The 26,287-nt window shown below is 39.1% G+C and overlaps 1 pseudogene; it reads right to left on the reverse strand.

Annotated features, from left to right (window-relative positions):
• Nucleotides 1-903: 903 nt before the first annotated feature.
• LOC132344316 (cyclin-C-like) lies at nt 904-26,071 on the reverse strand (annotated as a pseudogene).
• Between the last annotated feature and the right edge of the window lie 216 nt (nt 26,072-26,287).

Consider the following 26,287-nt stretch of genomic DNA (forward strand, 5'->3'; position numbering starts at 1 on the left):
TGATGACACAAATGTTGGAGTTCTATTAGTTCCTGAGGCTCCACTCATTGTTTTTAATCTATTTTCCCCTATTTTCAGATTGGGTATTTTCTATTGTTCTATTTTTGGGTTCACTGATCCTTTCTTCTGTCCTCTCTATTCTGTTTTTTACCCCATCCATTGTTTTTTCTTTTTTAAGCTGGATAATTTACTTTTATTCTTGCAGTTTTATACTAGGAAGTTAACATTTAATTTAATAATCCATTTTCACAGTTGATTTATGAAAAATTTTAATCCTTAAATTGTATATCAATATCCTATGACTCCAAATTTTATTTATCACTCTCCTTCAAGTCTGAAGAAAACAATCATGTAATTTAATAACTTCTACTGCAGATGGTGACTGCAGCCACGAAATTAAAAGATGCTTACTGCTTGGAAGGAAAGTTATGACCAACCTAGATAGCATATTCAAAAGCAGAGACATTACTTTGCCAACAAAGGTCTGTCTAGTCAAGGCTATGGTTTTTCCTGCGGTCATGGATGGATGTGAGAGTTGGACTGTGAAGAAGGCTGAGTGCCAAAGAATTGATGCTTTTGAACTGTGGTGTTGGAGAAGACTCTTGAGAGTCCCTTGGACTGCAAGGAGATCCAACCAGTCCATTCTGAAGGAGATCAGCCCTGGGATTTCTTTGGAAGGAATGATGCTAAAGCTGAAACTCCAGTCCTTTGGCCACCTCATGCGAAGAGTTGACTCATTGGAAAAGACTCTGATGCTGGGAGGGATTGGGGGCAGGAGGAGAAGGGGACGACAGAGGATGAGATGGCTGGATGGCATCACTGACTCGATGGACGTTGAGTCTGGGTGAACTCTGGGAGTTGGTGATGGACAGGGAGGCCTGGCGTGCTGCAATTCATGGGGTCGCAAAGAGTCGGACACGACTGAGCAACTGAACTGACTGACTGACTGACAGACAGCAAGGTCCCACTGATGTAACATTTAGTCTGACGTCCTACACTCAGATGAGAATTAAAAACAGCCAGTATCTAACTGGCCTGAAACCTGATTGTGTTCCTAGCTCAGGATTCCTGTAGTAAATCTGTTCCTGACTCAGGAATCGAACTGGTGTCTCCTGCACTGCAGGCAGATTCTTTACCAACTGAACTATCAAGGAAGCCCTATAAGTCCACACTAAGACACAAAAATAAACTAGGGTTTGTATATCACATAAAAAACTCCACAGTAAAAATAACATTAAAATGCTATCAAATTTCAACCATATTACGGTTTTTCTCCAGTTAGCTTTCAAAATGCCTGATTAACTGAATTAAATGCAATTTTTAAAACTGTTTGCCCAGCATTTCAAAATGGTTATGGAGTATAACTTTTAAAATGTCAAAGTACACTGTACATATTGCACTTTTCTGCTAGGCTGGGCTAGTATCCTCCATGGAAAGACACCAAAACTAGTGAATAAAATACATTTTAAAATCATATGTAGTTGATTAATTTTCCTGAAATTATCATCATCACCACCAAAACTTTCCAGGACTTTGTAAGATTTGATTCCTTAAATACAGTTTTAAAGTTTAACTTAAGGAGAGGGAAAAAAATCCTCATATATTTGACTTATTTCCTTTTTTGGTCATTCATTGACCAAAGAAAATTTTAAACAAATTATGTTTCATATTTTCTGGCTTAACAAAAAGCTATGATCTCTATTATCCAAATTAAGAAAAATTTTACTAATCAGAAGCTATTAATTTTCAAAAGTCTATGTATGTCTCTCTGTAGGTCCCCTTAGAACCTTTCCAAACTTTCATAAACAATAGATTTTAATCAATTATGTACTAGAATCAAATTAGGTAAGAAAAACATTTTGCAAAAATAAAATAACTTCCCAACATGCTTGACAGAAACAAGCTATTCATTTGTGTTCCATTGAAGACATTACTGAAATCTGTCCAGTGGTTTATTTCCAACTGGTCCACTATGAAATTCTTCAGAATGTTTTAAGATTGGCTGTAGCTAGAGTTCTAACTTCCATTTGGACCCTGTTCTCCTTCACTGTTTGGGGGAGGTTTTGGTTTCAGTATCTTACTAAGAATAGTTGCCATCTCTTTTCTCTCATCAAAATTTTTCCACTGCTCATACAGTTTTAAAATAACCCTGATTATTTCCAAGATCTTCTCCATATCCACAGAAAGCTTAGCAAACCACTGTCTGGCATCTTTCTGCTGTAGAACACAGGCTACATGCAGGCAAGCTAAAACTATCATGAAAGGAGGATACAGTAGGCAAAGATCCCTTCTGTAGGTATTGTTCACTATCCTCCATGCAAGGCGAAGCAAAATGTCTTCTTGGCCCATGTTCTGCACATACTGGAGCAAAGGTCTATAAGGATGATACACTATCAAACAACAATCCATTAATTCTAAAAGACAGAATTCGCATTCTAATATATGGTTCATCCTATAAGGAAATTCCTTTGGAAAGGCATATGAAAATCTAGTTTTCAAAACAGAAGTAGCAGCAGAAATCAATCTTGTATTTGAGACTACTCCAAATTCCTCTATTTGGATGCCAAAAGCACATAGATAGGAGCCATTAATACAGGATCTATACTTTTCAGAGAATACCTTACATAGAATCTCTTGAAATAGACCGTAGAAGTGGCAATGATTTGTCTTAATTTAGGATGTTCACCTAATGCTTGGATAACATTTGTAAAAAATATTTGTAATTTTTAATACTCTTTTACTGAGAGAAACTTTAAATCCTTTTGATGTTCCTTCAACAGATCTTGTTTATCAAAAATCCATTGCAAATAGTGTGAGCTCTGCCAAAATTTCCCTGCCATGGGACACAGCTTGCCCTGATAAAAAAGCACCAGCCAGCTGAGCAGCCCACAGAGTGACCATAGACCCAGCCCACCCGGTTACCATGCTCCTTGATCTGATGGGCTCAGCTCTGCTCCTCAGCAGCGATGGTGAGAGCCCCTTGAGTTTTTTTTTTTTTTTTAATTCAGTTATTGTATTTTTCTTTTTTGGTCATAGTTTTATTGAGATACAATTTACACATTTAATGTGGATAAATACCCAGAAGAGGTTCAATTTCTCCACAATCTATATTTTTCAATTATAAAATTTGTTTTTATCTATATCTTTTGTTTCTTTGCTTATGCTTAGATTCTGTATTTCTTTCACTTGTTTCAAGTGTGTTCATAATTGAAGCATTTTTATGGTGGATGCTTTAAAATTCTTGTCAGACAGTTTTAACATCTGTATCATCTTGATGGTGGCATCTGTTGATTATTTTTCTTCATTCAACTTAAGATTTTCCTCATTCCTAGTATTCCTAGTGATTTTCTATTGCATCCTTCACTTTTTTGTATTATGGTATGAGACACCATGCAGATATCAAAAAGGCAGTATTACTTCATTACAACCAGGTTGTGGTCAAAGTCCCAGTTACCCCATAGCCTCTGGTGATACTCTGGATGGGGGTACCTCATTACTGCTGGGTAGAGATGGGAGTTAATACTAACCACTAAGCCTCTGCAGAGACTGTCCTGGCTAGGAAGGGGTGAGGGTCTCATTGCTGCTTCCCATGTGGCCTCCACTGACACCCGTGGGTAGGATCTTTGTTACTGCTGGGTGTGGAAGTCCAGGTTCCTTGTAGAGTGTCTAGGTGTCTTCTGGCATTATAAGGAGATGCAGCCTCATTACTTCAGGGCAGGCATGAAACTCCTGGCTTCCCATACAACTTTCCCTGAAACTACAGTGGCATGAATAGGCAGAGATAATATTTTGCCTTTGTTTTGAAGCACAAAACTTGATATAGTTATTGATTGACAGTGTTTTTCTTTCAGCATTTTTAATATTATTTGATTGCCTTCTGCCCTGCATTGTTTCTGATGACATTAGCTTTAATTTCATTGTGGTTCATTTTTTCTGTGATATTGTTTTTTTCTTGACAGTTTCCTGGTTTTTCGCTTGCAGCAATTTAACTACGGTGTATTTAAAAGGTGTGGGTCTGTTTGGATTTTCCCTTCTTAGAGTTTGTTGAGCTTGTTGGATGAGTAGGTTAATGTTTTTCATCAAATTTAGAAAGTTAGTGGACATAATTTTCCAAATATTTTTTCTTCCTTATTCATTCTCTTCTCTTTCTGAGACTCCTGATGTACGTATATTGGTACATTTGATGTTGTCCTATAGGTCTCTGGTGCTGTCTTCATTTTTCTTCATTCTTCTTTGGTCTATCTTCAAATTCACTGACTCATTTTTCTACCAGGTCAAGTCTGCTGTTGAGATCCTACAGTGAAATTTTCATTTCAATTGTTGTACTTTTTAGCTCCAAAATTTTCATTTGGTACTTTAAAAAATAATTATCTTTCCTCATGGATATTATTTATTTGATAAATTGTTGCCATCATCAGATTAGATCAGATCAGTCGCTCAGTCGTGTCTGACTCTTTGCGACCCCATGAATCGCAGCATGCCAAGCCTCCCTGTCCATCACCAACTCCCAGAGGTCACTCAGACTCACGTCCATCGAGTCAGTGATGCCATCCAGCCATCTCATCCTCTGTCGTCCCCTTCTCCTCCTGCCCCCAATCCCTCCTAGCATCAGAGTCTTTTCCAATGAGTCAACTCTTCGCATGAGGTGGCCAAAGTACTGGAGTTTCAGCTTTAGCATCATTCCTTCCAAAGAAATCCCAGGGCTGATCTCCTTCAGAATGGACTGGTTGAATCTCCTTGCAGTCCAAGGGACTCTCAAGAATCTTCTCCAACACCACAGTTCAAAAGCATCAATTCTTTGGCACTCAGCCTTCTTCACAGTCCAACTCTCACATCCATACATGACCACAGGAAAAACCATAGCCTTGACTAGACGAAACTTTGCTGGCAAAGTAATGTCTCTGCTTTTGAATATGCTATCTAGGTTGGTCATAACTTTCCTTCCAAGGAGTAAGTGTCTTTTAATTTCATGGCTGCAGTCACCATCTGTAGTGATTTTGGAGCCCAGAAAAATAAAGTCTGACACTGTTTCCACTGTTTCCCCATCTATTTCCCATGAAGTGGTGGGACCGGATGCCATGATCTCCGTTTTCTGAATGTTGAGCTTTAAGCCAACTTTTTCACTCTCCACTTTCACTTTCATCAAGAGGCTTTTTAGTTCCTCTTCACTTTCTGCCATAAGGGTGGTGTCATCTGCATATCTGAGGTTATTGATATTTCTCCCAGCAATCTTGATTCCAGCTTGTGCTTCTTCCAGTCCAGCGTTTTTCATGATGTACTCTGCATATAAGTTAAATAAGCAGGGTGACAATATTCAGCCTTGACGTACTCCTTTTCCTATTTGGAACCAGTCTGTTGTTCCATGTCCAGTTCTAACCGTTGCTTCCTGATCTGTATATAGGTTTCTCAAGAGTCAGGTCAGGTGGCCTGGTATTCCCATCTCTTTCAGAATTTTCCACAGTTTATTGTGATACACACAGTCAAAGGCTTTGGCATAGTCAATAAAGCAGAAATAGATGTTTTTCTGGAACTCTCTTGCTTTTTTGATGATCCAGCAGAAGTTGGCAATTTGATCTCTGGTTCCTCTACCTTTTCTAAAACCAGCTTGAACATCTGGAAGTTCACGGTTCACGTATTGCTGAAGCCTGGCTTGGAGAATTTTGAGCATTACTTTACTAGTGTGTGAGATGAGTGCAATTGTGCGGTAGTTTGAGCATTCTTTGGCATTCCCTTTCTTTGGGATTGGAATGAAAACTAACCTTTTCCAGTCCTGTGGCCACTGCTGAGTTTTCCAAATTTGCTGGCATATTGAGTGCAGCACTTTCACAGCATCATCTTTCAGGATTTGAAATAGCTCCCCTGGAATTCCATCACCTCCACTAGCTTTGTTCGTAGTGATGCTTTGGACCCCTTCATAAACAGCTTCTATTGAATAATTTTTTCCTGTATATAAGTCATACTTCTCTGTTTTCTTGCATGTCTCATAATTTTTATTGTTTTTTGCAGGAGGTGTGAAAACAGGATATTTTAGATAACATATTCTAACAACTCTGTATTCTGATCCTCCCATCCTCTACAGAATGGTTTTATTTGTGACTTGCTCAGAGTAATTCTGAAGAGTGTTTTCCTCAGTGTCTAGATGCTTTTATTTCTGCTCAGTGTTTATAAACATTGTTTTCATGTACTTAAGTCTGACCTTGTTAGGATAGTCCCTGGGTCAGCACAGATTATTTGTCAGTCAATGATTGGTCAAAGATTATACTTAGACACCTTGAGGCACTAAGGCAGCAGCTACCTTTTGCTGATGGATCTGTTATGTAGCTTGGGAGAACACATTAAAAGTGCATCTATTTTCCAAGTATCTCCTGGCTTTTACTCTCTACAGTTACAGTGTTTTATGTTCAACTTGCTAGAGCAAACTCCAGTTTCTCCTGAAGATGCATGCCTATTTGCTTGTGTGTACAGTACTTCTAGATCACTTGATAATTAAGGTTTTTATCAGGGGGTAATGTGTCTGTGTCATTCCCTGGATCTCTCTGTTAAATTTATGACAGACATGCTGGTTTATTGCTTGCCCCAATCAGTATTGAGCTAGCTATAATGTTGACCCTTCCTGATTGTAAATCACTGAGATCACTGATGTTTTTTGATATTGCCCCTGGGCCTAGAATTTTCCTCACTCTCCTCCTGCAGCTTAGCTGCTTGTTCTTAGGGACTCTTTGTTCCTAGCGATACTTCTGTGTCTGGGAGCTAGAAGGGGCAGGAACAGTTCCAGGTTAAAACACTACAGACTCTCATCATTCTTACTGAGATTCAAGTAGATTTTCTTGAATAAGCACTTTTCAATTTGTTGTATAATTTTGGTCAATGTCCAGAGTCTTTAACTTGTTGTCTTTTGACAATTTTTTTCCACTTTTGTAATTGCTTTTTGGGGAGAGGATTTGCCAAGCTTGTCATTTAGCCATTCTAGAAGTCTCTCCCTTCCTGAAACTGGATTTTTTTTTTATTGCGTCATTTAAAAAGTATTAGTATGCTTAATGAAAATTTGTGCCAGTATAAATTAACAGTTTTGATAGAAATAACTTATGCATGCTGTGACATAGACTCTTGATCAGTTCCAAAAAACGCTTAATACCACGCAGTGTCTGTATTTTTATATGTGATGATTATGACACATAAGAATGAAGAGATATTGCATTATTCCTGACAATGGGTGATAATAGTTTGAAGTATCAATAAATGAGTAACATTATTTTTCTCCTTATATCATGCCTTTATTTCAGGAACTAGTCTTTTATTCACGTGTTACTTCTGTTTGACACTTTTCTCACTTCTAGGGGTAAAATGTGTTTCTCCTTTAATATCCCTCATAGCTGATAAAATATTGCCTCCTTTCAATGGATATCTGCAGTTCAAACATTGAAATGCTCAGTCAGATGGTGTTAAAATATATTCATACTTACATAAGGAAAGTAGATACTACTTTAAGCTTCCTATACTAATTTCTCTTTTTAAATTCTATTGGAGTATAGTTGATTTACAAGGTTGTGTTAGTTTCAGGTGTACAACAAAGTGAGTCAGTTATACATATACATATATCCACTCTTTTTAAAATTCTTTTCTCATATAGGTTACTACAGAGTACTGAGTAGAGTTCCCTGTGCTATAAGTAAGTCCTTATTAGTTATCTATTTTATATTATATATTGTACTACTTATTTCTTAAGCAGTCACCTTAGATTAGGTAATAGGAAGAGTTCTGTGGTTTTATTTTTCTGTAACCAACTGGAAGAAGAATTAATGTCATATTCTAATATGTTCTGAGAATTTAAAGGCTTTAATTTAAAATAGTGGTTTCCAAGATGATTTCTTCTAAAATGATTCTCCTAGTATCATAAAGTAAAAGCAAGTTCTAAAGAAGGTGAATGTTATTCTTTTTTTTTATTTCCCTGCACCATGCAGCTTGTGAGATTTTAGTTCTCTGACCAGGGACTGAACCTGCTCTTGGTAGTGAGAGCATGGAGTCCTAACCACTGAACCACCAGGGAATTCCCAATGAATGAATGTTATTCTTGTTATTACAGGTATCTGGTTGAGACTTTTCATATCCATCTTAAGAACATTTTTAATTCAGAGAAGACTAATTTTAGAATCTTGTCTTTTTCCCTTTAAATATTCTATAATATTTATTCAACAAGTTTAAGTTCTGAAAATGCCTTGGTAGACATGAATTGTAGATAATATCAACATCTCAATTTATGGCCTTACAAATGAATTGTAATTTGTTTCTTTTTTTGTTACTTTGTCGTCTGCAATGGTTATACACAAATAACTTCTTTGTGTTAGTTTTATTTCTGTTTTTGTTAGTTGAGTTTGAAACTAAGCACTATGAGAAAATTAGCAATCCATCAAAAATTTCTTTAAAAAACCCACCAGTAAACTCATTTGAAAATTTGACTTTGTCAAATGATTTTTTTAAAAATAGTTTTTGTACAAACATAAAATAGCAATCATTTGACTTCATAAAGTGAAATATTTCAGATTATTGCTGAACAATGTTTGTTTGTGGATAATATAAAAAGAGTTATTTAGAATCCTGGACATGCAGTTTGTCAACAAAAATTCAATTAACTATCCAGTTAAGAAGAAAAAAAATGGAATTTTATTTGAGCTAAACTGAGGATTATAACCAGGGAAACAGATTCTCAGAAAGCTGTTAGAAGTCAAAGGCACAGTCATACACATTTTTGAGACAAAAGATTGTACATCAAAATGACATACTGATATTTTATATAAAGTTCATCAAGGATATATAGTCCAGGTGAGCACATATAAAGTGAGCAGCAAGTCAACATGACCCCCTACAGAGCTGGGAAAGAATGGTATTCTTCTAAGAAGTTACACTGTTGGAGTCAGAAGAAAAAAAAAAATGATCTTTATGGTTGAGCAGGCACTCCCATCTTTGAGGAGCTCTGGTTAATGTGCAGACTGCACATTAGGGAGGGAGGGGAGAGGTCCAAACAGAGAATTTATGTTTAATTTTTTTTCTTGTTCTGCCTTAAAATATAAATTTTATTTCATTTCAATGACCATAGGTTTAATATAGTGGAATTATATGCTTCCTGATCTCTTATTATTATCTAGTCTGCTGAATTCCTGCTAATCAAAATTATAAATGTGTTCTAATGGAAAATAGGCATAATTTAGTCATATACTAGACCATTCAGATATGACTTAAATCAAATCCCACATGATTATACAGTGGAGGTGACAAATAGATTCAATGGATTAGATCTGGTAGACAGAGTGCCTGAAGAACTATGGATGGAGGTCCGTAACATTGTACAGGAGATGGTGACCAAAACCATCGCCAAGAAAAAGAAATGCAAGGCAAACTGGTTGTCTGAGAGACTTTACAAATAGCTAAGGAAAGAAGAGAAGTGAAAGGAAAGGGAGAAAGGAAAGACATACCCAACTGAATGCAGAGTTCCAGAGAAGAGAAAGGAGAGATAAGAAGGCCTTCTTCCATGAACAATTCAAAGAAATAGAGGAAAAGAACAGAACAGGAAAGACTAGAGATCTCTTCAAGAAAACTGGAGATATCAAGGGAACATTTCATGTAAAGGACAGAAACGGTAAGGACCTAACAGAAGCGGAAGAGATTAAGATGAGGTGGCAAGAACACACAGAAGAACTATACAAAAAGGTCTTAATGACCCAGATAACCATGATGGTGTGATTACTAACCTAGAGCCAGACATCTGGAGCGTGAAGTCAAGCAGGCCTTAGAAAGCATTACTACAAACAAAGCTAGTGGAGATGATGGAATTCTAGCTCAGCTATTTAAAATCCTAAAAGATGATGCTGTTTAAAGTGCTACTCCCAATATTTCAGCAATTTAGAAAACTCAGCAGTGGCCACAGGACTGGAAAAGGTCAATTTTTATTCCAATCCCAAAGAAAGTCAGTGCCAAGGAATGTTCAGACTGCAGGACAATTGCACTCATTTCACATGCTAGTAAGGCTATGCTCAAAATCCTTCCAGCTAGGCTTCAACATGAACCAAGAACTTCCAGATATGCAAGCTGGATTTAGAAAAGGCAGAGGAACCAGAGATCAAATTGCCAACATTCACTGGATCACAGAGAAAGCAAGGGAATTCCAGTAAAATATCTACTTCTGCTTCATTGACTATGCTAAAGCCTTTGACTGTGTGGATCACAACACACTGTGGAAAATTCTTAAAGAGATGGGAATACCAGACCACCTTACCTGTCTCATAAGAAACCTGTATGTGGGTCAAAAAGCAAGTTAGGACCTTACATAGAAAAACTGACTGGTTCAAAATTGGGAAAGGAGTACGACAAGGCTATATATTGTCACCCTGCTTATTTAACTTGTATGCAGAGCACATCATGTGAAATGCAGGCTGGATGACTCACAAGCTGGAATCAAGATTTCCAGGAGAAATATCAACAACTTGTGGCTTAGATGGTAAAGAATCTGCCAGCAATGCAGGGGACCCAGGTTCAATCCCTGAGTCAGGAAGATCCCCTGGAGAAGAGAAAGGCAACCCACTCTAGTATTCTTGCCTGGAGAAGTCAATGGACAGAGGAGCCTGGTGAACTACAGTCCATGGGGTCGCAAAGACTTGGACATGGCTGGGTGACTAGCACTTTCACTTTCACTTTTAGATATGCAGACAATACCAGTTTAGTTGCAAAAAGTGAAGAGGAAGTATAGAGCCTCCTGATTGAGGGTGAAAGAGGAGAGTGAAAAAGCTGGCTTAAAACTCAACATTCTAAAAACTAAGATCATGGCATCTAGTCTCATCACTTCAAGGCAAATAGAAGGGGAAAAAGTGGAAATAGTGACAGACTTTGTTTTCTTGGGCTCTGAAATCACTGTGGATGGTGACTGCAGCCATGAAATTAAAAGACGCTTGCTCCTTGGAAGAAAAGCTATGACAAACCTAGACAGTGTATTAAAAAGCAGAGACATTACTTTGCCAACAAAGGTCCATATAGTCAAAGCTATGGTTTTTCCAGTAGTCATGTACAGATGTGAGAGTTGGACCATAAAGAAGGCTGAGCACTGAAGAACTGATGCTTTCGAACTGTGGTACTGGAGAAGACTCTTGAGAGTCCCTTGGACAGCAAGGAGATCAAACCAGTCAATCCTAAAGTAAATCAACCCTGAATATTCATTGGAAGGACTGTTGCTGAAGCTGAAGCTCCAATACTTTGGCCACCTGATGGGAAGAGCCAACTCATTGGAAAAGTCTCTGATGCTAGGAAAGATTGAAGGCAAAAGCAGAAGGGGGTGGCAGAGGATGAGATGGTTAAATAGCATCACTGACTCAATGGACATGAATCTTGGCACATATCACTGGTTGTGCTTCAAAGAAACTCTTAAAAAGGGGAGCCTGTCGTTAGGCTTATTCTCTTCACATTTTTCTCTTTGTCTCTTCCCATTGTTCTTGTCAGAAGAGTAGGTACAATGCCTAGGGCTGGAGGAGCCATTTATAGCCATAAGGATTATCTCCATTTGCTCAGGCAGTGTAACAAAATACCATTAACTGAGTGGCTTACAAAAACCAGATATTTATTTCTCACAGTTTTGGAAGCTAGAAGTCTGAGATCAGGATGCCAGTACATTGGGTTTTAGTGAGGGCCCTCTTCTGGGGTGCATACTGTTAACCTCTAGCTGTATCCCCACATGGCTGAGAGTAGAGCAGAAGAAGCAAACTCTCTTGTGATATTTATAAGACCACTAATCCTATTCATGAGTGCTCCACCCTATGACTTCATCTAACCCCAATTACTTCCCAAAGGCCCCACTTCCAAATACCATCACATTGGGAGGTAGAGTTTCAATATATGACTTTTGGGAGGACATAAACATTAGGTCCATAACAAGGGTTAAAACTATAAGCCAAAGATGGAGTTACAAAAAATACATTATCTTGGTTCCACAATGCTATCTTTGAGTGGCTACATCAATCCCAGACTGCCTATTTCTGGACTTCTTCTGACATGATATAAATAAACTTGCTTTTGGTTTAGATCATCATTTCATGTGTAGGATTGTGTTTATCACAGCTGAATGAAACCCCAGCGCAGGATTTTTTAAATAAAAATTATGCATACTTGATTGAAAATGTATATTCTATAATTTTAGTACAAATTTTCATAAATATGTCTGTTTGTGCTTGTTAAATGTGTTTTCAAGTATAATGTGTACCACTGAATTTTTATTTCAATCTGTCACTTACTGCTAGACATATGTTGAAATCTTCTCTTTTGATTATGGATTGTTAAATTCCCCTTGTAATCTTGGCATGTTTTTCTTGTTCCCTGAGGCAGTTTTACTAAGTACAAAAAAATTTAGACATTTAATTTCTTTCTGGTTAATTGTTCCTCTTATGCTTATGTAGCAAATCTTTTTGAACTAACAATGAATTTTCTTTCATTCATCTCCCCCTCATGGTGCTTACATTATAGTTGGCAGGGTTAGGGTGGGGTGGGAGAAGGTGGATGATAAATCATTAAGTGCAGGGAAAGAGCATGCAGAAGGAGATAAAGAGTGGGGAGGCTGAGGTTTATATTCTGTAGAGGATGGGCAAGAAAAACCTCCCAGGTAAGGGGTCTGAAGAGATCAAAGTGAATTGAGAGAGAAAAGTTTCTGAAGCTGCATGTGGGGTGTTACAGCAATTGCAAAGAGGACAGTGAGCCTGAAGTTGAGCAAATAAAGCCAAGGGTGGAAAGAGGTAAAATCAGAGATGTAGCACGTCCTGATTATATAAGTCCTCATAAGCCACTATAAGAACTTTGCCTTTTACTTTCAATGAGGTGGGGATCCATTAGAGGGTTCTGAGCAGAGATATCGATAATATCACTTATGTTTTAAAAGGACCATTATGGCTATTATGATTAGAATTGACTGTAGAGAGATGAGGGCAGAAGCAGGAAGACCCGTTGGGAGGCTGTTATGAAATCCAGGTGAGAAATAATAGTGATTTGCACTAGGGTGGCAGCAGTTGTTAGATTCTGGATATATTTTCAAGATAGAACTCTTGACAATATTTTCTGATGGGTTGGATGTAGTATGTGAGAGAAAAAGTAAGTAAAAAATGACACAATTAGAGGCTAAGTACTTCTGACATGAGCAAATTAGAATATCAAAGTTTCTAGTTCCTTAGCGGGAAAGGCTGTGGGAGTACCAGGCATGGATGGCAGCAGTAAGGAGAAAGGAGTTTGGTTGTTAACATGTTAAATCAAACATGCCTATATAGCATCTAAAGTGGAGAATGTCTGTGTACAGTTTTCCACGAGTCTGGATGTAGAGATAAAGCTATAGATATAAATTTGAGGGTCTTGAACCTATAAATGGTACTTAAAGCCATGAGACTAGCTGTTAATCACCTAGAGAATGAGTATAGATAGGAAAGAAAAGAGGTCTGGGGACTGAGCCCTGAGGTACTGCAACTTTTACAGCTTGAGGAGTAACATGCAAAGGAAGACTGAGAGTGGAGAAATAAGAAAATCGTATCTAGGAAAGCAGTGATAATATGTTTCAATAAGACAACGATCAACTTTAACAAATGATGCTAGGTCAGGTAAGATGAGGAATTAGCATTGGATTGAACATTGTGAAGGTCATTGGCGACTTTGTCAAAGGCAGATTCAGTAGTGATAGGGACGAAATCTTGATTGGAGTGGGTTAGAAAGTGGAAGGACAGAAATTGGAGACAGTCAGGAAAGAGAGCATTTCTTTTTGCCCTTAATGTCTATTTTGTCTAGTATCCATATAATCATATCAACTTTTTTGTTATTATTTATTTGGCATATCTCCCTTCTTTTCTATTGTGGTAAAATATACATAATATAAAACCTGCCATTTTAACCATGCTTACTTTTCCCATTCTTTTAACTTTCAATGTTTCTGGGAATTTATGTTTTTATTGTGCCCTTTGTAAACAGGTGAAAAATCATGCTTGGATTTAAAATGTTCTAGTCTTTTGTACCATTTTGATATAGGTAAAATATTCACAGATATTTACATGGTTATGGATGCTTAAAAGCTCAAACAGCCCTTAGAAGAAGAGACATATATAACTTACAAGTCAGAATATAGAAAATAGAATGATAGAAAATTGAGAACAAAAAACTTTGTTCTTAAAAAAAGGGCTAGAAAGCAAGAAAAAGAAACAAAAATAGAAAAACTAGGACAAATAGAAAGCATGTAATAGGATAGTAGAAATAAATCCCATAATGTTAACAATCATAATAAATGTAATAGAATAAATTCACCAGCTAAAATATTAAATATTGTCACTGGAATAAAAAAATGCAAGTTACCATCTGTTTATAAAGACATCTAAAACATAAGGACAGAAAAGGTGGAAAGTCAAAGGGGTGAGGTTATATTAATATCAGACAATACAGAGTTTAAGGCCAAAAATACTAAAAATAAAGAGAATAACTGCATAGTGATAAAGAGTTCAGTTCACTAAGAACTTTTAATTCTAAAATCATATGAATTAATATGTAATATCTCGTGTTTGCCAAGGGGAAGGGGGGTGGGATAGGATAGTATTGAGAGTTTTGGATTAGCAGATACAAACAATTATATATGGGATGGGTAAACAACAAGGTCCTACTGTATAGCACAGGGAACTATATTCAATATCCTGTGATAAACCATAATGGAAAAGAATATGAAAAAGAATATTTAAGATTATGAATATATACATAGAACTGAGTCACTTTGTTGGACAGCAGAAAGTAACACAGTGTAAATCAACTACAATAAAAATTTTTTAAAATGAAAAAAAATAGTCTTAAAACATACAAGGCAAAAGTTGACAGTACTACTAGGGAAAAAGAAAAGAAATCTACTGTACATCACACATTGCTGCTCTCAGCTATCACTTGTACTTGGCTAGGATGATGGGGGACAGCTCAGACTAGCTGTCTCTACTGAGCACCTTCAAGTAGCACCCCAGCATGTAGAGACATTTGGTTCTACCGTAGAATTTATGTGAATTCAGGCACGTTAATCTAAGCTCTCTAAGCTATAGTTTTATCATCAGTAAAACAATAATAAAAATATCTATCCCTTGGGGATATAGTGGGGAATAAACTATATGGTGCATAGGTTGGAAAGTGTTTTCTGCCTATTACTTTCCTAGCTGGTTTTGCCTAGACGAAATGCCAAGATTCAGCAGAATCTCCCTTCCAAAGTCTCTTTTAGGTGCTCAGCAGGTATCCAGCAGATTTCCTTCTATAGGAGACTTATGAGTGTCCTGGACCATGGAAAACAGGGTTGTCACAAGAAGTTTTCATAATATGTGCAACAGGGATGACATATTTATCATAGCAGAATGTGGACACTACATTCACTTGTGGCCAGTTAGAGTGAATTGCTCTAAGTGTTTTCTCTCTTCCTAGTTGTAATTCCAACAGCTATGCCCCATAAGCCCTGGGAAAGACTGAACATGATTATGCCCTAATTGAGACCTGGAATGCTCATGGCTAGGTCGTCTGCCCCTTTGCCATTTCCTAACTTTTTCTAGTCTCATCAGCTGAACAAGAAACTGGACCTAGGATCTCTCTCTGTCCAACCTACCCAAAATATATCAGAGAAAAGCCCTGCTTTGTGGGGTCCAGAAATACCTTCACTTTGGTACCTTGCTGGGGGGACTTGCTCTGGAAAGCTCTCACTCTGTTATCCTGAAGTTGGTAAAAAAAAAAATTTATACCTGTTGCTTATTTTTTGTTTATCTTTCTAGCTCCCCTCTATTAGCTACAAGGACCATGACAAGCTTCACAATCACACTCCTTTCCAAGTTGCACTTTTCTTTCCCTTTCAGTGACTTTGGGCTTCCTGTTTTCCCTCCTTGACCATCTATAACACAAGAGAGAAGTTAATGGTGGAGTTATAATACATCCAGTAAATCTTAGATTCATTTACAATAGGGAAAATTAGGAAACAGTCCAAATATCCATCAACTGGTGTATGGATAAACAAACTGTGATACATCCATACAATGGCATATTCAGTCAGTTCAGTTCAGTCACTCAGTCGTGTCTGAGTCTTTGCAACCCCATGAATCGCAGCACGCCAGGCCTCCCTGTCCATCACCAACTCCCGGAGGTCACTCAGACTCACGTCCATCGAGTCAGTGCTGCCATCCAGCCATCTCATCCTCTGTCGTCCCCTTCTCCTCCTGCCCCCAATCCCTCCCAGCATCAGAGGCTTTTCCAATGAGTCAACTCTTCGCATGAGGTGGCCAAAGTACTGGAGTTTCAGCTTTAGCATCATTCCTTCCAAAGAAATCCCAGGGCTGATCTCCTTCAGAATGGACTGGTTGGATCTCCTTGCAGTCCAAGGGACTCTCAAGAGTCTTCTCCAACACCACAGTTCAAAAGCATCAACTCTTCGGTGCTCAGCCTTCTTCACAGTCCAACTCTCACATCCATCCATGACCACAGGAAAAACCACAGCCTTGACTAGCTGGACCTTTGTTGGCAAAGTAATGTCTCTGCTTTTGAATATGCTGTCTAGGTTGGTCATAACTTTCCTTCCAAGGAGTAAGCGTCTTTTAATTTCACGGCTGCAATCACCATCTGCAGTGATTTTGGAGCCCAGAAAAATAAAGTCTGACACTGTTTCCACTGTTTCCCCATCTATTTCCCATGAAGTGGTGGGACCAGATGCCATGATCTTCGTTTTCTGAATGTTGAGCTTTAAGCCAACTTTTTCACTCTCCACTTTCACTTTCATCAAGAGGCTTTTTAGTTCTTCTTCACTTTCTGCCATAGTAATGCTAACAGTTGGGCTATTCTCTTACTGTGCCTAATTTATAAATTAAACTATATCATATGCATGTATGTATGTATAGGGAAAAATAGTATGTTTAACGTCCCATACTATCTGTGGTTTCAGGCATCCACTGGCGATCTTGGGACACAATCCCTATTGACAAGGCAGGGACTACTGAAGTAGCATCACTTATTGTGTTGCTCAAATTGTTTCAGCTGTGTCCATTGGGAGCTCCTTCAGGTTGGCTCCTGTGTCGTTTTTTATTGTTTAAATAAACTTTAAAAATCTATGATAGCTTTAGATTTATTTTTCAAAACAGTTTTAAAGATACTACAGAGAGTTCCCATATACTCTTCATCCAGTTTTCCCTATTGTTAACATCCTGCATTGCTGTGGTATGTTTGTCACAACTAAGGAACCAACACTGGTACATTACCAATAATATTAACTAAACTACACACTGTATTTGCATTTCCCGGCTTTAATGTCCTTTTTCTGCCCCAGTATCTCATCCAGGACACCACATTACATTTATTCATCATGTCCTTTTGACTTCTCCTAGACTGTGACAGTTCCTCAAACTTTCCTTGTTTGTGATGACCTTGACAGTTTTGAGGAGTAATGGTCAGGTGGACTGAGCATTCTTCAATTGGTTTTATTTGACATTTTCTTCATGACCAGACTAGGGTTTGAGATTTTAGGAGAAATACCACAGAAGTGAAGTACCATTCTCATCACTTCCTATCAGTGGTACATGCTATCAATGTGACTTATCAACAATAATGTTAATCTTGATCAATTCCCTAGTATATATTTGCCAGATTTCTCCACTGTAAAATTTCTCCCCATCCCCATTCTATACTCTATTCTTAGGAGAAAGCAAGTTGCTAAACACATGCACCCTCCAAACCCCAGGGATGAAGAGAAGATTTTAACTACCACCTCTTGGAAGGGAGAGTATATACACATATTATTTGAAATTCTCCAAATAATTTGTCTCATCTTTCCCATTTACTAATTTATTTAATCATGTATTCATATCAGTATGGACTTTTGGATATTTATATTTATTTTATGGGTTATAATCCAATACAATAATTGTATATTTTGTTGCTCAAATTTCCAGTTTTTGTCATTAGGAGCTTCTCTAAGTTGGCTCCTGTATCTTTTTGACATGCCCTGAGGTATTTTTTTAATTTTATTTTTAATTGGAGGATAATTGCTTTACAATGTTGTATTAGTTTCTGCCATACAACAGCATGAATCAACCATAAGTATACACGTATTCCTTCCCTCTTGAAACTCCCTCCCACCTCCTACTCCATCCCACCACTCTAGGCTGTCACAGAGCACTGGGTTGAGCTCCCTGTGTTATACAGTAAATTTCTACTAGTTATCTATTTTACATATGGTAATGAATGTTTTGATGCTACTCTCTCAATTCATCCCACCCTCTCCTTCCCCCTGCTGTGCCCTCAAGTCGCCCTGTGTCTTTTGAGTAGTTTTTTAAAACTACTTATTTATTATTTTTTGCTGCACTGGTCTTCTTTGGTGCATGCTGGCTTTCTCTAGCTGTGGCAAGTGGTGGCTACTCTGTAGTTGCGGTGCGTGGGCTCCTCCTTTCAGTGGCTTATCTTGCTGCAGAGCACAGGGTCTAGGGCATGCGAGCTCAGTAGCTGCAGCTCGTGGGCTCTGGAGTGCAGGCTCAGTAGCTGTGGTGCATGGGCTTAGTTGCTCCAAGGCATATGGGATCTTCCCAGATCAGGGATCAAACCCTTGTCCTCTGCATTGAGTATGTTCTTACTTCTTGGCACCACAAAATGTTTCAGGTTCATCTTGCAGTTTCCCTCCTCCAATCCTGGACTCAACCACTTCCCCAAAAGGCCCTAATTCCTGTTATTGGAGAATGGTATTGAGAAACCAGTTCTGGGCACTAAGTCAGTTTACTGAGAATCTTGTTTTCCTGTTTCCAATGTTACCTAATGTATTCTTAGAGCCCAATTAAGAGAAAGCATGCAGTAGTTTGTAGAGAGCATATTTAATACAAGTAACTAACTATAACAGAGCAACCCCACGTCCAAGGAGCAGTGGCTGCGAGGGTGCAGGAAGGCTGAGAGGGGCTATTCCACGTTCAAGGTCAGGAGGGGTGGCAGTAAGGAGATACCCCTCGTCCAAGGTAAGGAGCAGCAGCTGTGCTTTGCTGGAGCAGCCGTGAAGAGATACCCCATGTCCAAGGTAAGAGAAACCCAAGTAAGACGGTAGGTGTTGCAAGAGGGCATGAGAGGGCAGACACACTGAAAACATAATCACAGAAAACTAGTCAATCTAATCACACTAGGACCACAGCCTTGTCTAACTCAATGAAACTAAGCCATGCCGTGTGAGGCCACCCAAGGTGGGCAGGTCATGGTGGGGAGGTCTGACAGAATGTGGTCCACTGGAGAAAGGAATGGCAAACCACTTCAGTATTCTTGCCTCAAGAACCCCATGAACAGTATGAAAAGGCCAAATGATAGGATACTGAAAGAGGAACTCCCCAGGTCGGTAGGTGCCCAATATGCTACTGGAGATCAGTGGAGAAATAACTCCAGAAAGAATGAAGGGATGGAGCCAAAGCAAAAACAATACCCAGCTGTGGATGTGACTGGTGATAGAAGCAAGGTCTGATGCTATAAAGAGCAATATTGCATAGGAACCTGGAATGTTAGGTCCATGAATCAAGGCAAATTGGAAGTGGTCAAACAGGAGATGGCAAGAGTGAACATCGACATTCTAGGAATCAGCGAACCTAGACTGAAATGGGTGAATTTAACTCAGATGATCATTATATCTACTACTGTGGGCAGGAATCCCTTGGAAGAAATGGAGTAGCCATCACAGTCAACAAAAGAGTCCGAAATGCAGTACTTGAATGCAATCTCAAAAACAAAAGAATGATCTCTGTTCGTTTCCAAGGCAAACCATTCAATATCATAGTAATCCAAGTCTATGCCCCAACCAGTAATGCTGAAGAAGCTGAAGTTGAACGGTTCTATGAAGACCTACAAGACCTTTTAGAACTAACACCCAAAAAAGATGTCCTTTTCATTACAGGGGACTGGAATGCAAAAGTAGGAAGTCAAGAAACACCTGGAGTAACAGGCAAATTTGGCCTTGGAATATGGAATGAAGCAGGGCAAAGGCTAATAGAGTTTTGCCAAGAGAATGCACTGGTCATAGCAAACACCCTCTTCCAACAACACAAGAAAAGACTCTATACATGGACATCACCAGATGGTCCACACTGAAATCAGATTGATTATATTCTTTGCAGCCAAAGATGGAGAAGCTCTATACAGTCAGCAAAAATAAGACTGGGAGCTGACTGTGGCTCAGATCATGAACTCCTTATTGCCAAATTCAGACTTAAATTGAAGTAGGGAAAACCACTAGACCATCCAGGTATGACCTAAGTCAAATCCCTTATGATTATACAGTGGAAGTGAGAAATAGATTTAAGGGACTAGATCTGATAGAGTGCCTGATGAACTATGGACAGAGGTTCGTGACATTGTACAGGAGACAGGGATCAAGACCATCCCCATGGAAAAGAAATGCAAAAAAGCAAAATGGCTGTCTGAGGAGGCCTTACAAATAGCTGTGAAAAGAAGAGAAGCGAAAAGCAAAGGAGAAAAGGAAAGATATAAGCATCTGAATGCAGAGTTCCAAAGAATAGCAAGAAGAGATAAGAAAGCCTTCCTCAGCGATCGATGCAAAGAAATAGAGGAAAACAGAATGGAAAAGACTAGAGATCTCTTCAAGAAAATTAGAGATACCAAGGGAACATTTCATGCAAAGATGGGCTTGATAAAGGACAGAAATGGTATGGACCTAACAAAAGCAGAAGATATTAAGAAGAGATGGCAAGAATACACAGAAGAACTGTACAAAAAAGATCTTCACGACCCAGATAATCACGATGGTGTGATCACTGACCTAGAGCCACACATCCTGGAATGTGAAGTCAAGTGGGCCGTAGAAAGCACTACTACAAACAAAGCGAGGGGAGGTGATGGGATTCCAGCTGAGCTATTTCAAATCCTTAAAGATGATGCTGTTAAAGTGCTGCACTCAATATGCCAGCAAATTTGGAAACTCAGCAGTGGCCACAGGACTGGCAAAGGTCAGTTTTCATTCCAATCCCAAAGAAAGGCAATGCCAAAGATTGCTCAAACTACCGCACAATTGCACTCATCTCACATGCTAGTAAAGTAATGCTCAAAATTCTCCAAGCCAGGCTTCAGCAGTAAGTGAACCTTGAACTTCCAGAAGTTCAAGCTGGTTTTAGAAAAGGCAGAGGAACCAGAGATCAAATTTCCAACATCTGCTGGATCATCGAAAAAGCAAGAGAGTTCCAGAAAAGCATCTATTTCTGCTTTATTGACTATGCCAAAGCCTTTGACTGTGTGTATCACAATAAACTGTGGAAAATTCTGAAAGAGATGGGAATACCAGACCACCTGACTTGCCTCTTGAGAAACCTATATGCAGGTCAAGAAGCAACAGTTAGAACTGGACATGGAACAACAGACTGGTTCCAAATAGGAAAAAGAGTATGTCAAGGCTGTATATTGTCACCCCACTTATTTAACTTATATGCAGAGTACATCATGAGAAACGCTGGGCTGGAAGAAGCACAAGCTGGAATCAAGATTGCTGGGAGAAATATCAATAACCTCAGATATGCAGATGACACCACCCTTGTGGCTGAACGGGAAGAGGAACTAAAAAGCCTCTTGATGAAAGTAAAAGAGGAGAGTGAAAAAAGTTGGCTTAAAGCTCAACATTCAGAAAACGAAGATCATGGCATCTGGTCCCACCACTTCATGGGAAATAGATGGGTAAACAGTGGAACAGTGTCAGACTTTATCTTTTTGGGCTCCAAAATCACTGCAGATGGTGACTGCAGCCATGAAATTAAAAGACGCTTGCTCCTTGGAAGGAAAGTTATGACCAACCTAGATAGCATATTCAAAAGCAGAGACATTACTTTGCCAACAAAGGTCTGTCTAGTCAAGGCTATGGTTTTTCCTGTGGTCATGTATGGATGTGAGAGTTGGACTGTGAAGAAGGCTGAGTGCCGAAGAATTGATGCTTTTGAACTGTGGTGTTGGAGAAGACTCTTGAGAGTCCCTTGGACTGCAAGGAGATCCAACCAGTCCATTCTGAGGGAGATCAGCCCTGGGATTTCTTTGGAAGGAATGATGCTAAAGCTGAAACTCCAGTACTTTGGCCACCTCATGCGAAGAGTTGACTCATTGGAAAAGCCTCTGATGCTGGGAGGGATTGGGGGCAGGAGGAGAAGGGGATGACAGAGGATGAGATGGCTGGATGGCATCACCAACTCGATGGACGTGAGTTTGAGTGAACTCCGGGAGTTGGTGATGGACAGGGAGGCCTGGCGTGCTGCGATTCATGGGGTTGCAAAGTGTCAGACACGACTGAGCGACTGAACTGAACTGAACTGAACTATAACGGGGAATTGGAGTAATGGGAGATTGGCTAGTAAGTGGTAAAGAGAACTTCAAAGAATAGCAACTATGGGTAATAGCTTTTGTCCTTAGTGCTGAGATTAAGCACTTGCAAAAGAGGCCATTTCACATCTCTCCACCCCGGCTTAGAAATCTGATCTCATTAGAAAGGGCATGACCATGGCCCACTGGATGGCAGAGAAGTTTGCTCAACTGATTGACAGGGCTTGATGGAAATCTGCCTTCTGAGATGATGGGGGAAGATGTTTATGGAATGTGCCACATGCTCATGGCTACTGGGTGTTGCTGTCCACCTAGGGATGCGTTGCAGAAGCCATGGGTGCTGCAAGAGCCTGGTGAGAGCAGCACACCAGAACCAGGAAGAGAAGTCAGTGTCTTTCTAGTGCCCTCTACTGATACCTGGAATACTTAGACTAATTTATTTTCTTTCCCATCCTCTTTAGTGTTGTACTATTTTTTTTGGGGGGGGGGCGTGTATTTTTAGATTACTTTTTAATATAAAGATATTTTATTTTTATACTATTCATTTTAAATATAGGTAGGCTGATTCGGTAGTTTGCCATTTAAGATTCACCCCCACATTGTAGTTAATTTTAATTTTTATTTGTTTGGGATATGTGAAACAGTATGGTTCCATGAGTCAGAGCTACACCAAAAGGTATATTCAGAGAAAGATCATTCACCTCCTTGTTCCTACTAGCCCTTTCCCATCCCCTATTGATAAGTGAGCTCTTTAGTTTTTAGTTTATCCTCCAGTATTTCTTTTGCAAGAACATGTGTGTCTTCTTATATTCTCTTCTTTTTATGAAGGGTAGCACACTCTAGATAGTCTTTAAAGCTCTGCTTTTTTCATTTAACAGTATGAAATCTCTCCATATCCATTCATAATCTTCCTTTTGTTGGAGATCTTCAGGGTAAATTTCTAGATGTGGGATTACTGATTCATGAGGTAAGAATAAAGGTAGTTTAGTTAGATAATGCCCAATTTCTCACCAGAAGGATTGAACCAGTTTGTATTCCCACCAGAAATATACTAGAATGCTCGTTTCCTCACAGCCTCACCAACTTGTCATATTTTTAATTGTTACCATTCTGACAAATGTGAAATGGCATCTCAGTGTTATTTTAATGTGCATTTTTCTAATTATAAGTTTGAACTTTGAAAATATGTTTGGTCACCATCTTACACCTCCTTTTCTTTCTGTGAATTGTCTGTTCATGTTTTTCTTTCTTTTTTCAGATTTTCGCTGCTCTAGGTCTTCATTGTGGCATGTGGGCTTTCTCTAGCTGTGATATGTGGGTGCTTCTCTAGTTATGGTGTGTAGGCTTCTCTTCTTGTGGAGCATGGGCTCTAAAGTTGTGGGCTCTTAGTAGTTGTGGCATGCAGGCTTAGTTAACTTCGAAGCATGTGAGATCTTAGTTCCCCAACCAGGGATCATACCCGTGTCCCTTGCACTGGAAGACGGATTCTTAACCACTGGATCACCAAGGGAAGTCCCCTACTCCCATCCCCCCATCACCAGTTTTTATAAATCAAGTTTTATTGAAACACAGCCAGACATTTATTTACATTTTGTCTCTGCAGCTTTCACTCTGCAACTGCAGAGTTGATTGTTAAAGAGACCGAAATAAGAAATATTTACTACTGGGCTTTTTACAGAAAAAACTTGCTGGCTCCTGCTTTATATCTTAAAGTCCTTGTCTGTGATATATGTTGCAAATATTTTCTACCAGTTTGTCTTTTGATTTTATAGTGTATTTTGCCATACACATGAATACATTTTAAATCTAGTCAAATGTATCAATCTTTTCTCTTACTGTCTCTGGATTTTGGGCCATAGTTAGAAATTATTTCCCACGATGACTTGAAATGCATTGGTTCTTCTAGTATTTGTACATTTTTTTTACATTTAGGTTCTTAATTCATTTGGAGTTTATTCTTATATGGTATGAGATATGAATCTAATTTTACCTTTTGCCAAATGGCTACCCAGTTTCCCCAAAACCAATTATAAAAAACCCTGTCCCTTTTTCCTCCACTTTTTTGTGAAAGTGATTTTTTAATTTTAAGTATAGTTGATTTAAAATATTGTGTTAGTCTCAGGTATACAGCTTAGTGATTCAGTATTTTTTCAGATTATATTACATTATAGGTTATATAGTAGTTTGTATCTCATACATCTAATTTGTCCATCCCCACTTCCCTTTCTCTTTTGGTAACCCAAATTTGTTATCTATAAGTGTGTTCCTGTTTTGTACATGCATTCATTTGTATTAATTTTATAGATTCCGCATGTAACTGATATCATTTAGTACTTGCCTTTCTCTGACTTATTCCACTAAGCACAGTATTCTCTAGGCCTATCAACATTGCTTCAAATGGCAGCATTTCATTTTTATGGTTATATGTTCCACATCTTCTTCATCCAGTCATCTCTTAATTGGCATTTGAATTGCTTCCATGTCTTGGATATTGTAAATAGTGCTGCTATGAACATTGGGGTATATGTATGATTGTACAGGAAGTGGTGACCAAAACTGTCCCCAGAAAAACAAATGCAACAAGGCAAAATGGTTGTATGGGGAGGCATTACAAATAGTTGAGAAAAGAAGAGAAGTGAGAGGTAAAGGAGAAAAGGAAAGATATACCCATCTGAACGCAGAGCTCCAGAGAATAGCAAGGAGAGATAAGAAAGCCTTCTTAAGTGAACAATGCAAAGAAATAGAGGAACAGTATAGAATGGGAAAGACAAGAGATCTCTTCAAGAAAACTGAAAATATCAAGGGAATATTTCATGGAAAGATGGGCACAATAAAGGACAGAAACAGTATGCACCTAACAGAAGCAGAAGGGATTAAGATGAGGTGGCAAGAATACACAGAAGAATTGTACAAAAAAGATCTTAATGGTCCAGATAACATCCTGGAGTATGAAGTCAAGTGGGCCTTGGGAAGCATTGCCACGAACAAAGCTAGTGGAGCTGATTGAATTCCAGCTGAGCTATTTCAAACTTCAAAAGATGATGCTGTTAAAGTGCTGCACTCAATATGCCAGCAAATTTGGAAAACTCAGCAGTGGCCACAGGACTGGAAAAGGTCAGTTGTCATTCCAATCCCAAAGAAAGGAAATGCCAAATAATGTTCAAACTACTGCACAATTGCACTCATTTCACATGCTAGCAAGGTCATGCTCAAAATCCTTCAAGCTAGGCTTCAAATAGTATGTGAACCGAGAACATTCAGATATAAAAGCTGGATTTAGAAAAGGCAGAGGAACCAGAGAACAAATTGCCAACATCCGTTGGATCATAGAAAAAGCAAGGAATTCCAGAAGAACATCTACTTCTGCTTCATTGGCTATGCTAAAGCCTTTGATTGTGTGGATCACAACAAACTGGAAAATTCTTCAAGAGATGTGAATACCAGACCACCTTACTTGCTGCCTGAGAAACCTGTATGCAGGTCAGGAAGCAACAGTTAGAACTAGAGATACGCCTGCATCCGCCATTAGCAAACCGGGGCTGGGCAGGGAGGCGCGGCGTGGGCTGCATCGCTGAGAGTAAGAATCTGGCCTGAATACCCTGAGCGCTATCTGAGTGAAATAATTTGGGCTAGCAAACCAGACTGTGGGATACCTACCACGCGAAAAGCCAGCCCTAACCTAAGACCGCCAGGCCCGCACACGGAACAAAGGACTGAACAGAGATAGCCGGCTGCAGACCTTCCCCCCCCCCCCCGCCCCCCCGGTGACAGGCAGCCAGAGCCGGAAGGAGGCAATCGCAGCCCCAGAGAGACATTATCTATAAAATTGTAAGCAGGCTTCTTTGCTAACTAAAACTTCTTGGGGGTCTGGACGGTCAACATCTGCCTGAGAAGGTGCGCCGGTTTTACATCCAGATAACCGAGTGGCGGGGAGGCGATAAGTCGCAGC

This window comes from Bos taurus, chromosome X, assembly GCF_002263795.3.
Source record: "Bos taurus isolate L1 Dominette 01449 registration number 42190680 breed Hereford chromosome X, ARS-UCD2.0, whole genome shotgun sequence".
NCBI lineage: Eukaryota > Metazoa > Chordata > Mammalia > Artiodactyla > Bovidae > Bos > Bos taurus.